This window comes from Babylonia areolata, chromosome 7 (genome assembly GCF_041734735.1).
Source record: "Babylonia areolata isolate BAREFJ2019XMU chromosome 7, ASM4173473v1, whole genome shotgun sequence".
Lineage (NCBI taxonomy): Eukaryota > Metazoa > Mollusca > Gastropoda > Neogastropoda > Buccinidae > Babylonia > Babylonia areolata.
The window spans coordinates 49,759,217-49,766,716 of NC_134882.1; positions in this window are offsets into that span (position 1 = coordinate 49,759,217).

A 7,500-nucleotide genomic window follows, 5' to 3' on the forward strand; every position below is an offset into this window, starting at 1 on the left:
ATCATTTCCATACCATACCACCATACGTACTTTTTACCCGACAATAAACCATTTGAAAAATGCACCAATAATTTACACAAAAGCATCCTGGAGATCTACAAATTACAATTTGAGTATCGTATATATTGTCACCACCCACAAGGGGTTGCCCATGTACTCCCGCACCTTTCCAGACTACCTGACATCCCGACAACACAACACAAACACATAAAATTTCAGCTCTGTTCTTTACTGCAGTTCCACTTCAAAACACAGGTTCAGATACACAAATGTAACCCCTAAACTACCGCAACACTCTCCTTCAGTCATATGGTGGTGGTGTGTCCATCGAGATCGATGATGACCATCGTTGTCATCCAGCTGGGGGATGGGGGGAGGGTGGTGGTGGGGTGGGGGGGGGAGGATGCTCATGAATCTGTGAATGCGCAGATGGCTGAATAGTCCAATCTGCGCACGAAATGTTCGCTGACAGTTGGGGCAGACAAAGACAGGCATACCATTGTCAGGGAGCTTGTTTGCCCGTGACTTTCTGGCCTGCTTCTTCTGAACAGCTGCAGCAGTCCTGTTGGCCTCGCACAACTTGGCGCCTTTGTGCACAGCAGCGCGCCATTTGTCACGGTCCACTGCAGATTCCTCCCAGGAGTCAGGGTTGATATCAAACGCTTTCAGAGAGACTTTCAGAGTATCTCTGAAGTGCTTCTTCTGACCTCCGTGTGATCTCTTCCCTTGTTGCAGCTCGCCATAGAAGAGCCTTTTGGGCAGCCGATGGTCTGGCATGCGCGCCACGTGTCCAGCCCAGCGAAGCTGGGACTTCTTCAGGATGGTGAAGATGCTGGGAAGGGAGACTTTTGCGAGCACCTCTGTGTCTGGGGTCCTGTCTTGCCACTTGATGTTCAGTAGCTTCCTGAGGCATGTTGTGTGGAAGTGGTTCAGACACACAAATGTAACCCTTAACTACCGCAACACTCTCCTTCAGTCGTAGAATATCATATAATAGCAGCATAACCACGACTCTGGGTACGACAGCACAGTTAAACCAAAGCTGAACTCAACGACAAAAAAACTAAAGTTTATAAAAAAAAAACCCAACCTTTTGGGTGGTAGGTAAATCCTCTTTGTTTTGACACGACGTTTCGGACCATAGGCCCGTTGTCAAGTGATGAGAAGAGGACAGTGTGAATAGAAAAGCCTATGTGAGGAAAGGGTGATGACATCTCACTACTTTCTGTTTTGTGGGTCATGCACACTAAACACTTGCTGATCACCATTCAGTGTGTGTGTATGCGCGTGTGTGTGTGTGTGTGTGTGTGTGTGTGAGTGAGTACGTATGGCACTGAATGGTGATCAGCAAGACACACACACAGACAGAGGGACAGAGAAGGAGACAGAGACATAGAGATGTGATTGTGTTTGAGACTTTTACATCTGAGTTTTATAACTAAGCCCTGTTGTTCACACTCCGGAGTCAGAGTTTCAGTTTCAGTTTCTCGAGGAGGCGTCACTGCGTTCAGACAAAACCATATATGCTACACCACATCTGCTTGGCAGATGTCTGACTAGCAGCATAAACCCAACGCGCTTTGTCAGGCCCTGAGTACAAACATATTTGAATTTGTATTTGTATTTCTTTTTATCACAGCAGATTTCTCTGTGTGAAATTCGGGCTGCTCTCCCCAGGGAGAGCGCGTCGCTATAATACAGCGCCACCCATTTTTTTGTATTTTTTCCTGCGTGCAGTTTCATTTGTTTTCCCTATCGAAGTGGATTTTTCAATAGAATTTTGCCAGGAACAACCCTCTTGTTGCCGTGGGTTCTTTTACGTGCGCTAAGTGCATGCTGCACACGGGACCTCAGTTTATCGTCTCATCCGAATGACTAGCGTCCAGACCACCACTCAAGGTCTAGTGGAGGGGGAGAAAATAGGCACACAAATATATATATATATATATATATATATATATATATATTGTGTGCCTATCCAAATGGATTTCTTCTGCATAATTTTGTCAGACAACACACTTGTTGCCTTTTTCAGTGCGCCAAGTGCGTGCTGCACACGGTACCTCGGTTTATAATCTCATCCGAACGACTAGACAGACGCTCCGTACGATTTTCCAGTCAAACTGGGGGAGAAAAGGCGAGAGCGGGATTCGAACCCCACACCTTAGCGGACTCTGTATTGGCAGACGAGCGTCCTAACCATTCTGCCATCTTCCTCTCTTGAGTCAGAACAAACAAACGGAAAATGACGTCAGACCTTGAAACCGAATCCTGCATCCACATCCGAAGTCAGAGCAAAAAGAAAGCGATCAAGCGAGGGGGTGTGGGGGTGGGATAGCGGGGGCGGGGAGGGGGGGGGGGCTGAGGGGTGGGGGGCAGGGTGCAAGGTGAGGGTGGGTGGGGGTTCAGGGTGACGGGAAGGGCGGTGGGATACCTCTTGTGCCGAATCGTGGGATGGGAGACCAAGCCTTCCATTTCCTCTTGCACTTTGAAGACCTTTTTTTTCGGCGGACGAAGAAATGAAAATGGATGAGGGCTCGGAGATGGGGCGAGGGACAGCCGGATGTGTGCCCGTGAACCTGCCTGTGTAGTAGTGGCAGTAGCAGCAGCAGCAGCAGCAGTAGTAGTAGTAGTAGTAGTAGTAGTAGTAGCAGTATTAGTTGTTGTTGTTGTTGTAGGGGTTGTGGTGGTTATAGTAGTAGTGTAGTAGTAGTAGTAGTAGTTGTTGTTGTATGTGTGAATGTGTGCGTGTGTGTGCGCGTGCGTCCGTGTGTGTGTATGTGTGTGCATGTATGTATGTATATATATATATATATATGTGTGTGTGTGTGTGTGTGTGTGTGTGTGTGTGTGTGCGCGCGCGTGTGTGTGTGTGTGTGTGTGCGTGTGTGTCTGTCTGTCTATGTGTATTTGTGTGTCTGTGTGTGTGTGTCTGCGAGCTGTAAATGATGAAGTACGTTACGCGTGCACACGTGTAGAAGGGAGGAAGGGGGTTTCATTGTGTGTGGGTGGGAAGGGTGGGGCGGTGGGTGGTCTTTCTGTGTGTGTGTGTGTGTTTTTTTTGTTGTTTTTTTTGTTTTTTCTTTCAAAAACGAAGCCATATGATAAAAAAAAAACCCAACTCCTTCTCATTTCTCCGTACGGGAATTATGATGATGATGATGATGATGATGATGATGATTCTTCTTCTTCTTCTTCTTCTTCTTCTTCTTCTTCTTATTGGTGGTGGTGGTGGTATATTATTATTATTATTATTATTATTATTATTATTATTATTATTATTATTATTATTGTGGTTGCTGTTCTTGTTGTTATTATTGTCATTATCATTAGTGGTGGTGTTGGTGGTCGTGGTAGTATACTTAAAGTTTACAGTTACAGTACCCAGTACATGTTACGACCTTCAGTGCAATACATCAGTACATCAATATCCACAGTGTCCAGGGCTCGGTTTGGTTAAGCAGGGCCCAGTCCTTCCCTCCCGACGTTTAACCCACTCAGTACGGCCAGTCCTCTCTTCTCCTCTGCACAGACCCCTCGGATGTCCAGTGGGTGTCTGAATGACCCAACCTTTAGTTTCCGTCGTCAGAATTGTGGTATTCTTTGTCAACATTGACCTCTTCAGTGTAAGAGCCTTCCGCTTGTAATATTTTGATGGTGGTAATTGGGGAGAAACGCTGTTATCGTCGTCTCTTTCGCCGTTCGTATGGAAAGAGTTAAACTTTTCCCACACATAATCAGGTACCCATTCACACTTGCGTAGTGTGAGGAAAATCGATCAAAGTAAAGTGGGAGGGTGGGGGAGAGGGGGGGGGGCGGGGGGGGGGGAGCATGTCCATGTTCCCCCAGGTCTATGTTCAATGAGCTGACTCCCGAACTAAAGCGCCTTTTCCCCAGATCACAACACCATTGCCGAACCTCTGGGCCTCGAACCCTGATCACGACGGGCGCAATAGCCAAGTGGTCAAAGCGTTGGACTGTCAATCTGAGGGTCCCGGGTTCGAATCACGGTGACGGCGCCTGGTGGGTGAAGGGTGGAGATTTTTACGATCTCCCAGGTCAACATATGTGCAGACCTGCTAGTGCCTGAACCCCCTTCGTGTGTATATGCAAGCACAAGATCAAATACGCACGTTAAAGATCCCGTAATCCATGTCAGCGTTCGGTGGGTTATGGAAACAAGAACATACCCAGCATGCACACCCCCGAAAACGGAGTATGGCTGCCTACATGGCGGGGTAAAAACGGTCATACACGTAAAAGCCCACTCGTGTGCATACGAGTGAACGTGGGAGTTGCAGCCCACGAACGCAGAAGAAGAAGAAGAAGAAGAAGAAGAAGAAGAACCCTGATCACTGGTGAACACTGGATCAGAACTTCAACTGCCTGATCGATTTTCCCACAGCGGCTCCACACCTGTTAAACTGTGAATGGAGACAGTTTGGATTTCCAACCAACACAGTCCCCGAAGACAGACCTGTGATCGGAAAACGCTGGACACCTCTCATCATTTTCCCTTTTTATTTTCCTCAAGGCCCGATTCAGCGCGTTGGGTCAGACATCGGCTTAGCAGATGTGGTGTAGCGAATATGGATTTGTCCAAACGCATTGACGCCACCCTGAGTAACCTAACTGAATTTATCATTATCATCATTTATTATTATTATTATTATTAGTAGTAGTAGTAGTAGTAGTAGTAGTAGTAGTAGTAGTATCGTCATTATAATCAGCAGCAACACCATTATATGTTTATACATATTATTATCTTAATTTGCCGACTGTCTGTCGTTATCTCCCTCTGTCTCTGTCTCTGTCTGGCTGTCTCTGTCTCTCTGTCTCTCTCTGTGTCTGTGTCTGTGTCTCTGTCTCTCTCTGTCTCTCTGTCTCTGTCTCTGTCTCTCTCTCTCTCTCTCTCTCTCGCTATATCCTCTTTGGCTCTCCCAGCGTAATAAGTCCGTCAGCTTTCATTGTTTCAACTCATTTTACTGATGACGTCATGTCTAGAAAAAAAAAAAAAAAGAATAAAGAAAAAAAAAGTTGAAACCGTTTGCGCGATTTATCCCAGAAAAAACGACAAAACATGCATTTTGCAACACAATGAAAGACAATACTGACGTCAACAAACTACCAAAACACAACAAAACAAACATAAAAAGAAGAAGAAGAAAGAAATACAATGCAATATTGCGAAGCTTACTGGCCTTAGTTTAAAAGCTTTGCACAGGGAAATTGCAAACTGTTTCGACTTTTTTTTCTCTCTTTTTTTCCGTAAGCAACACTTTCGTGAGAGGCCAAAGCTTTTAGTTTTACGGAATAAAACATCCGAATTCGTATTTCTCTGTCTGTCTGTCTCCTCATCATTCCATACCCCAAACCTGCACACCTCAAACCCCCTCCTCCTCCTCCTCTCTCTCTCTCTCTCTCTCTCTCTCTCTCTCTCTCTCTCTCTCAAGGCGGGAAGGTCGGAACATATGACGCTTATCCACAATTACAGTTTCCGTGAAGGGGGTCTGGATTCGATTCCCGATCTCGCCAGTTCTCGAAAGATCGATTGGAATACCAAACTGAGTGTCTCGCTATTCGGATGACACGATGAACAAAGTCCAGTGTGCAGCACGCACTAATGAAATAAATAATCTAATGGCAACAAGTGTCCTCTGGCAAAACTCTACAGAAGAAATTCAATCTGAAAGAAACACTAGGCGTATAACGGGCATGCACTCAAAGTTCTGACTAACGCACTGGGGCTATGTTGCTGTCAGATATGATGTAGCATATACGGATTTGTCCGAACGCAGTTACACATTCTTGAGAAACTGTAAATGAAACTGCCCCCCCCCCCCCCCCCCCTTCTCTCTCTGTGTCTCTGTCTCTCTCTCTCTCACAGGGCTGGGTATAAAAACCAAACAAACAACAGCTGTGCTTAATCCACTAGCTTGTGAAATAAAACGCCCGTTTCGTTTCCCAACCCATTCCCACTTCTCTCTCTCTCTCTCTGTCTGTCTCTCTGTCTGTCTCTGTCTCTCTCTCCGTGTCTCTCTCCCTGTCTATCTCTCTCTGTGTCTCTCTGTCTGTATCTTTCTCTCTCCCTTTCCGAGAACTGGATATAAAACAAACAGTTGTGCTAAATGTACTACCGGCTCCCTCCCCTCTCTGTCTCTCCCCCCCCTCTCTCTCTCTCTCCCTTTCTGAGGACTGGACATAAAACTAGCAGTTGTGCTTAATGTACTACACCCCCCCCACTCTCTAGCCCCACCCCTCCTCTCTCTCCCTGCCTCCCTCCCTCTCTCCCTTTCTGAGGACTGGACATAAAACTAGCAGTTGTGCTTAATGTACTATACCCTCTCCTCCCCACTCTCTAGCCCCACCCCTCCTCTCTCTTCCCTCCCTCCCTCTCTCTCTCCCTTTCTGAGGACTGGACATAAAACTAGCAGTTGTGCTAAATGTACTACCGGCTCCCTCCCCTCTCTGTGTCTCCCCCCCCCCTCTCTCTCTCTCCCTTTCTGAGGACTGGACATAAAACTAGCAGTTGTGCTTAATGTACTACACCCCCTCTCCCCCCTCCACACTCTCTAGCCCCACCCCTTCTCTCTCTCTCTCCCTCCCTCCCTCTCTCTCTCCTCCATATCTTTTCTCTCCCACGCCTCTTCTCCTGCCACCACTGCTAACCCTCTCTCTCTCTCTCCTTCTACCCCCCTCCCTCCACGCCCCCTCTCTTCACCTCACAAGCCCTCCCCCCCGACCACCACCACCCTCCCTCCACCACCACCATCATCCCTCGGCCACACAAGGTGAATAGCTAACATGGTCCGAAAATTGGATGGTCACAATGCCGGCTCTGCCCTCATCGATCTCTTTGACAGGCTCCTTGGTCTGTCTCCTCCACCCTCTCTTCACGGTCCTTTGGCGGGCGCTGTTCCTTATGTGTTGGTGTCGCGGAGGTGTTGTGGGGGTGGGGTGGACGGGGGTGGAGGATGTTTAAGGGTGTGTGTGTGTGTGTGTGTGTGTGTGTGTGTGTGTGTGTGTGTGTGTGTGTGTGTGTGTGTGTGTGTGTGTGTGTGTGTGTGTGTGTGTGTGCGTGCGTGTGTGTGTGTGCGTGTGTGTGTGAACATATGTGCAGACCTGCTAGTGCCTGAACCCCCTTCGTGTGTATACGCGAGCAGAAAATCAAATACGCACGTTAAAGATCCTCTAATCCATGTCAGGTTTGGTGGGTGATGGAAAGAACATACCCATCATGCACACCCCCGAAAGCGGAGTATGGCTGCCTACTTGGCGGGGTAAAAACGGTCATACACGTAACAGCTCACTCGTGTACATACGAGGGAACGTGGGAGTTGCAGCCCACGAACGCAGAAGAAGAAAAAGAAGAAGAAGACAATGAAACCATGCTGGAAGAATGTGGTGAGTGGTCCTTCTGTAAAGAGCTCCAATAACACTTCGTTCAGGCATGAGAGAGAGAGAGGGAGAGAGAGACAGAGAGGGAGAGAGACAGACAGA